At 39.4% G+C, this 8,969-nt stretch overlaps 1 long non-coding RNA gene across 1 annotated transcript; it reads left to right on the top strand.

The window, feature by feature from the left end:
- Positions 1-7,250: 7,250 nt before the first annotated feature.
- On the top strand, positions 7,251-7,655 carry LOC124861342. The gene is made up of 2 exons (XR_007036599.1): positions 7,251-7,498; positions 7,580-7,655. It is a non-coding gene; the product is annotated as an uncharacterized LOC124861342 (long non-coding RNA).
- Positions 7,656-8,969: the final 1,314 nt, after the last annotated feature.

An 8,969-nucleotide genomic window follows, 5' to 3' on the forward strand; every position in this document is an offset into this window, starting at 1 on the left:
ATGCCGGGGTGTCCTGATGGTCCTTATATACTGTAGCTTGATGAATTGATAGACTGCAGATGTGCAAGCGACATAGCAGGAGACAACCCAGCCCTCAGAATCAGCAGCACAGTAAGGGTTACAGATGTAAAAACAAAACCAATATCGTAAAACTACCCTAGGTGTGAATTTTGGTGGAACTCACACTTCTCCGCTCTAATGAAGAGCCGGTTCTCCAGTAGACGTTGAAGGACTTGACGGACATGGTGGCGATGTTCAATGATATCCTTTGAATAGATGATAATGTCGTCTAGGTACACAAAAACAAATAGATTCAAAAATCTCTCAATACGTCATTTACTAACGCCTGAAACACAGCTGGGGCATTGCTAAGTCCAAAAGGCAAGACTAAATATTCAAAGAGCTACTTGAATGCTGTTTTCCATTCGTCACCCTTGCGGATCCGAATGAGGTGGTAATCCGTAGGTCCAATTTTGAGAACACAGTGGAGCCTTGAACTGTTTCAAAGGCTTAGGAGCGTAATGGCAAGGGATATTTATTTTTAACAGTGATTTGATTTAATCCACGGTAATCAATACAATGACGTAATGTTCCATCCTTCTTACCGACGAAGAAGAAACCGGCACCAAGTGGAGCAGATGATGGGCAGATGATCCCAGCTTCCAGAGACTCAGAGATATATTTCTCCATAGTGATCCGTTCAGGGCGAGAAATGTTGTACAGGCGACTAGAGGGTAACGGGGCTCCAGGAAGAAGATCAATAACACAATAATAGGGCCGGTGGGGAGGTAAAGACAGAGCTTTAGATTTGCTGAACACTTCTTTCAGATCATGATACTCAGTAGGAATCAGAGTGAGGTCTGGAGGTTCCTCCCTTTTATGGTCCGTTACCGGGATGTTAGGTGAAACAGCCGACTGTAAACAAAGAGACAAACACTTAGTTGACCAGGATTCCACTCGAATTTCAGTCCAGCTAAGATGTGGGTTATGAATTTGCAGCCAGGGAAGGCCTAGGACCACAGGACTCTGAAATGGAAAAAACCAGAAGTGAAATATATTCTCTGTGAATTCCTGATATAACCAAATCTAGGGGTTTGGTCTGATGGGTGATATAATGGAGTGATTTCCCATCCAAAGCCTGGACTTGACGTAGCACAGGTAGAACCTCAGTTTCAATTTGGTATTTGTTGACCAAACCTTGATCAATTAAATCTTGCACGCAACCAGAGTCGATTAGAGCAGACAGATTGATTGACTCATTATACAAGAGGACGGCAGGCAAAGTGAATCTAGGGGCCTTGGAGTTAGAAAGTTGGTCCGCTGGCCTCCCCTTTACAGCCGACAGACCCTCCCTTTTGGTCGAAGAGGGGATGAAAACACAAAATGATAAGGTGAACCGCAATAAAAGCATTGATCAGCCTCCCGACGATGCTGTCGCTCGTCGGGAGTGAGCCTGGTCCACCCTAACTGCATGGGTTCAGGTTCTGGTGGGCTGGACATCTGAGGTGCCGTGTTAGTGGATCTAGGACCTGGGGATAACATTAATGTGCGAAAATCTATAGAGAACTCAGTTCCTCTCAGCTGCTTAGAAAATGTTACAGGTAAGTGGTGGATTGTTTCAATGAGAGATTTGCCGAGTTTGGTGTCTTACAGTATGCAGTGGGAGATGGTTTGCCGGGAGGAATAACGTTCCGGGTCTGGTAAGCTTTGGAAGCCTGGTTTATGTAGATTTTGGTGATCCTTCTTTCAGGATCTGCACATGATCCAGTGCTTCTTCTCAGACAGAGTTTAGAGGTGCCGCTCACTGGAGGGTGGACAGGGTTTCGCTCGGAGGAAACTGAGGGTATGGAGTCCGGTTGCTGCCAGCAGAACTTGAGTGGGGATCCAAATGGGAAATGTTGGCTTGGAAGGCGAAGTCAGATAAGTCCTCCAAAGGAGCTTGAGCTTGGTCAAAAACTGAACCTGGAAATAAGTGAGGACAAGAGCGAGTTAAGTCTTGGTTTAGCAAAAACATAGATAGTCATAAAGCTTGGCCAGTGGAATGTCACCACAGAGGCAAAACACTCAGGCGTTGAAATGCTGGCAGCATGCACCTTTTAAACCTCCCAGCTGATCATGGAGATGAGAAACACCTGTCCCAGACCTGCAGAGCTCCAGCAGCACCTAAGGGTGAAGCACCGTTAATAGCAGGCAAAAAATAAAGTCAGTAACTCCCAGAACCCGATACTAGGATTACAACAGAAGGCAACTATGGCTTAGGGGGAAGAGTAGCTGTCTTGCAACCTAAAAGTTGTGGGGTTGATATCAGCTTCCTCCTGCCATTTGCCGATGTGCAAGACACTTAACCTCAATGTGCTTACCAATTTCTGTATCATTGTAAGAATGAGTGCATGTTTGTGATTGCAAATAGGTGATTGTGGCTCTGGGGTAAAGCGCTTTGGGTGGTTGGTATAACTGTAAAACCACTATATATTCAGTCAATTTACCAATTACAACAGATTCTGAGTGATCTGACTGATGAAAAAGGAATAATGTTGGTAAATAATTATAATTGCTTCATAAACTAGGTATTTTGCTAGATTTTCTTCAAGATAATCCTTTGGATGCTGTTTAGCTATTATGACAGCCAAAACATAGGTGTTAGTAGTGTGCTAATTTAGGAGGCCACAATATTTGAATTGTGGAAGAAATCTGCTGCTAAAGAAAAGGGCTCCAAGAAGACTTGGGTAAAGCTGATAAAGGAGAAATATTCCCGCAAAACTAAACTTGAAAGTTCTTTCTGGGTTGGTTCTCTACTGAGGCTGGATGGCTATGTAACACTGCATAATTCTTTCCTTCAAATTATGAAAATAGTTACCTAATGAGTGCACATACCCATTCCCAATGGATGCATCAACTGACACAAAGATGGATGGATGGATGAATTGGTGGATGAACTGTGATGAATGTATACATTGATCATTGTATACATTGATCAAGACTTTTAATAAAACCATATGATGAATTAAAGAGTTATACAGCCTAAGTGATGTAACAAAGTTAGAACACAATGATCTGGTGCGTTGACTGCAATTTTTCATTGACTTTGTTGTGATTGAAGACTTGTAAACTGCATAAACATAGGACGTTTTTACATGCTAGTGTTGCATGTTGCTAGTAACTTGGACATGTAAACACAAGAGAAAAAAGTGCAACAAATAAGATGATTTTGTTCCTACAAGCACTTTTGTGTGGCCCTAGATCTAGTTAACAACTAAAAATGAGTGGTCCTGTGAAGGTCTGTCTGGAATACACAGGGGACTGGATATGATGCAAAATTTATGGTGCAGAAATCTATGTTTTCTTTGCAAAACATCAAAAACAGAACAGAAATAACAAATGAGGTCCCTCGATGCCAATTTTGTGCTGCCACTGATAATGCATGGATAAGAATACTTCAGAAGTACTCAGGGGCAAATGCAAAACAACCTACTGGTGAAAAAAACAGTTTGAGGAGTAACTAGTATCAGCAAGTACCTCACTCTAGAAATAAATGCAGAACGATTTGCAGCTACATTTGCTCGCCGTTTTACTGGCTGATCTGGGTATTTTAATAAGAGGCTGGATGAAACATCCAATAGAGGTCTAAAAGCTGCAAACATTTGTTTTCCAGCATGCCATCACTCATGGACATGTCAAAATTGTTGTTAAAATTTACCAAGGTAAAAGTGCCAAATGCATTCCTTACTAAAGATCTGATACCTTGGGTGGTAACACTGCCAAACTGATATGGTGTCCTGCAAAGAATTTCAAAAATGTTTTCCTTTTTTTCTGTAGTGCTACATCACTACCACAAACTTCTATGTATTTTATTGGGAATGTATGTGATTGACCAATACAAGTAATTGTTTGATAGTCTAAGAAGTGTGGTGTACACTGTCTTTTAGCCACATAACTCTGATACCCCTAAATAAAGTCAGTTGCAAGCAATTACCTTTGAGAGGCACTTATTAGTAAATGGCGTAATTTTATTTTTAGTATTATAGCTGTTCTGTGAAGGCATCAGAGGTTTGTTGGAGAACATTGGTAAACAAATAGCATCATGAAGAATAGGGAACACACCAAACAAGGGGGGCAAGTAGAGCACTAGTCCTAAAAAGCACCCAACATAGGCTAACTGTGGAGGAGCTGCACAAATCCTTGAGCTGAGCAGTCTGTGTTCCAGAGAAATTTCAATCCTTCTTCTACTTGAACACTACTGAAGAAGTCGACATAAAGCTTTATTTTTCTACCATTTTTTTGTTAAGAAACTATTCGCTGTGCAGTCCCAACTGTTTTTATAGACCAGTGGCAAGAAAAACAGCCATCAGTCAAAGAAAGTCATCAGAAGTCCTGTTTGCAGTTTGGTATAAACAATGTTTCAGACACAGCAAACATGTGGAAGGTTGCGCCCTGTTTAAACGAAGCCCTGAATTGAAAATTGTGACCTCAATGCTAAACACTATATGTGTTGGCAATCCAACATGACAACTTGATGGTGGTAGCATCATGCTGTGTGCTGTTTTCTTCAACAGCGATATGGAAGCTGACCAGAATTCATATGAAGATGAATATAGCTAAATGCAGAGCAATGCTGATGAAAACCTGCTGCAAAAGACTAGAGATTGGGACCAAGGTGCACCTTCCAGCAGGAAAATAATCGTAAACATACTTTTTTTGTGGTAAATTTCCCAAAGCTACAAGTTAACTAGCATTTAAAAAGTACTACATGTTTTATTAGTTGTTTGAACCTAAATAAATATGCAGATTATACACATGATACAGTCAAAAAAGTAGATTTGCCCTTTTTGAGGACCAGACTGAAAAGAAAAACTTCCAACTTTCTGCACTGACAGTAACAGCTAAGTTCTTCAAACATCACTAGCTTCAACACCGTTTGTCACGCCTTGCCAACTCACCCCAGCGTGTAACAGGGTTTGCTCCACTTTTACCAACCTCCTCTTTTGTTTTTTATACTTTCTGATTTTCCCTTACACACAATTCAACAATTTGCAGGCACTGCAAATGTATATGAGCACAGAAGGACCCGTTTTGTCCTTGTAATCGCTTAGGGTTTCATATTTCCTGGAATTGAATTTATATGCACCATTGCAGTTTTAGGAGCATCCAGTAAACATGGATTTCAGAGCTGGGAAATGGACAACTGGGAGTTGCTGGACTAGAGAATCTGACTCAATAAATGTTATTATTTTCCATTTCTTGTTCTGTCAGAATTAATTTGCATGATATAATCCATTGTTGAATCACTTTTGAGATGATTTTGTTTTTTAATATTCCTATTCCTATCCTATTTCAGTGGCCATGCAATACTTTTTTTTTTTTTCATTCCCTAGTATTCCTTCTTCCATCTGTTTCTCCTTCCATTTTATCATGACACGTTATGGGTCACTGAAGTATTGCTACACTGAGCTGCCAACAAGCATATCATTTTCCATTAAGATCCCGCTCAATGGTTGCAATGGCATTATTGGAAGAGTGAGCAGACAGAGAGTAATGGACCTCAAGTGATGTCTCTGTCAAATAGACAGTAGAGGAAAGAGCCCATATAGCCCAATTGTAACGCCAGGTCAGTCAGTCTCGGTTTGGACATCCGTAACCCTAACTCAAAGTGGTTCAGGGAGTTTTTTTTTTCATTTTACTTTTTCACTTATTAAATTATCTATGTATTTAAAGGGATGCAAATCAATTAATGACTCCCCTGAGTCAGGGAAATTAAATAGATTTAACTATAATTTGCTTGTGAATTTTGACAGCAAAGCTCATAAATACCTTTGCCTGGAGAGGATTTACACCATGCAGCACTTTTAATAAGCTTGTCCACAATGTCCACCAGTGATTGATCTCATTTATCATCCCTTATGTGTAAAATCATTTTGATTAACACTTTGCTAACCTTTCATTACCGTACCATTGATCACAACCGTAGTACTTTTGAACTTGATATTGAAACTACAAATATTAGCCCAGTGTTTGATTTCTGGGAAGAATTCAGTTGATAAAGATAAACAATCTATAAATATGGACTGTATGAAAATATACAGAAAACTCTAATGAATAAAAATGATGGGTTTCTAGAACAACTTCTAGTCTTGCAGCAGAGTTTTGCTTACACATATGATATCAGCATAATTCTATTAAGACATAAAACACTTGAAGCATCCCAATATTTCTAATTTAAAATTTTTATTCAGTTTATTTTATATAGCATTGATTTACAGCAAATGCAATGTTAAGGCACTGTTTAAAACAGAGGTCCCATTCATATCCAATTAAATAGAATCCATATAGGACCAGATTCCAAATCAATCCAGTTTATTCCAACATAGTCAGTCCACTCATATAGTTAGATTCAGATCTAATTACGTGCAACCCAACTGAATCCAAATTTTAATACAATATAGTCAAATTTTGATCAATCATTTAAAGCCAACAAATATCTGAATGCATCAAGTCGTTGGGTTTGGAGCAATCCCTCATCCTAAACAAGGGAAGAGGAACCACTCCCTTTTACTGACCAGGTGTGGGTTGTCAGGACAGGAAGGAGTCAAAAACAAATACAGGATTTTTTTTTTTAAAATATTGATTTCTTTTTTTTTAATAGAAAGAAAATAAACAGTATAATTACTTTGTAGCAGTAGTAGCTCCATCAATGGCTTTTTGCAGCAAAGAGTCATAGCTAAATACATAAGCACAGGACCAGAAGTACTTTCAATAAAGACAGAAAAACAAAGAGTATTTCAAGTTAAAAATATCTAAAGCTTTGTCACTGTGAAACTCAGCTTAACACAAAAGCACTGGGCAAGGAGAGTTTTCTACTGGAAATGGGGGAAAAAAGAAAAAAACAAAACAGTACACAAAATTAACAGTAACTATTGCTCAAGGTTTTATATTAATCTAAAACTACAGGGCATTATCCTTTCACAAATTTTATATAAAATCTACACTAATATCAGGGATCTGGGTGTTGTGCCTGTGTGGCGTTTCTCTTTTCCCTGGAGCTGCAGGTTCACTTGTTGGGTGAAGCTGTGTTGTGGAGTTCTGCACATCTGCTTCTAATCAGGCTCATCAGGGGAGGTTAAAGGAGCTGTTTGCCAGTAATTTAATGTCTGAGTGTAAGTTTTAGGAGTATCTCTAGCCTTCTGAGCTCAACACTAGCCTTTGCTTGTTGTTTGCTTCAAGTAACTGCCCTGTGTTTCTTGTTAAAGGTTAGCTCCTGGATTGCTTCCTGGATCTTCTGCTCTAACTGGATCAACCTTTCACCGGATTCAGACCAAGCTACACTATAACCAAACAGTACTCACAAGTCCCCACAACTGAAAACTCCTAGGCTTCTTCTCCAGCTCAGCCACAGCAAACCTGTCCTTCCTCAAAAAAACTTCTCACTATGGGCACCTCACACAGACCAACACCCCTGGACCCGGTTATTTCTCTCCCAATCTGGATCACTCATTGGCAATTAGTAAGATCTTTCCCATTTTGTTTAAGCTTCCTCACTGCTGGCAATAATTCATCTCACCTCTGTTCCCTTCCTTCCTCCCAGTGATTCCCACTTCAGGAACCCTTCCTGGATCAAATTCCTTAACGATGTACTGTTTTCAATAAATTGTTAAACTTTTCCTTAGTCTCCTCTTATTTTGTGCATGTGGGTCCGAAAACTGCATACTATTATGACTATTAAAGTCCACGACTCTGAGAAAGCCCATGTTTTTGACAAACCCTGCAAAACGGTTGTAATAACATGCACGTTTCTGAGGTGCTGAGGTGGATACCTAAAGTCCAAAAGTTCCCAGAAAAGAAACATTTTATTAGCTTCTAATAACACAGACTGTATCAGAAATAGAATGCTGATGGTCATTAGCCTTGTTTTAAAACCCCAAAATATAAGATTCACATAAATCAAATTTAGTAATTAATAGAATTTGCTTTTTTGGGTCTATTTTAATCAAATATTTATTTTTTCATTCACAACCTCAAAGCACATTTCTTTTGGATTTTTGTTGCAAACTTTATTGCAATATAGCAAACCATGGATTGCAGATATTCATTCAGAATATGTCACATGCTGTTGAATGGCTTTAGGTTGCAGTTTGATCCATTATGCATTCATGTGTGTGGTTCATGAACCGATAAAGTAAGGGATGATGGGGAAAGAGCAAGTAAGCACACATACAATAAACGGGACTGTAATTAATGGTGTGCATCTGAAGACGAGAAGTCATACCCTCATTACAGAAAAACACCATTGCTCAAATGGACATACACACACACATTTGTCTATTTAGAGTTCACAGGGGCACATTCTCTGCTTAGCAACAAAGAAATTAAAGTCTGGGACAAACGGATCGACAGCATCTGTTTTTCAGTGTCAGGCGGCAGCCGGGTACTAATTACAAATGCCAGGAGACACAAAATCATGGCAAAGGTCCTTTGCAAACTTCTCTCCTCTGTTGTTCTTTTTTTCTCTTTTCTTTTCCTTTCTGACTTTACGCTCCAGGGGTAAACAAGCAGGAAATTCCTTGGCAAGAAGAAAACGTTATATATGAAGCAATTTATGCTATCACTTCTTTGTATGTGTCTTTTATGTGTTTTATGAATCACAACCAAAAGGCTTTTTATTCCTCAGTCAACATGTCTGACAGAGGCCATCATGTTAGGACGCATGAAGGGATTTATCAAATCATAAACCTCTGAGACATCTTTAAGGATATACACTCACTGGCCACTCTATTAGGTACACCTTGCCTGTACTACGTTGGACCCCCTTTTGGCCTCAGAACTGCCCTGCCTCTTTATGGTATAGATTCAACAAGGTGTCAGAAACATTCTTCAGAGTTTTTATTCCATATTGACCTGATAATATTACATAGTTATTGCAGATCCGGCAGGTGCACATCTTCAAAGCATATCTCCTGTACCACCATATCCCATAG

Source organism: Girardinichthys multiradiatus, chromosome 24 (assembly GCF_021462225.1).
Source record: "Girardinichthys multiradiatus isolate DD_20200921_A chromosome 24, DD_fGirMul_XY1, whole genome shotgun sequence".
Classification (NCBI taxonomy): domain Eukaryota; kingdom Metazoa; phylum Chordata; class Actinopteri; order Cyprinodontiformes; family Goodeidae; genus Girardinichthys; species Girardinichthys multiradiatus.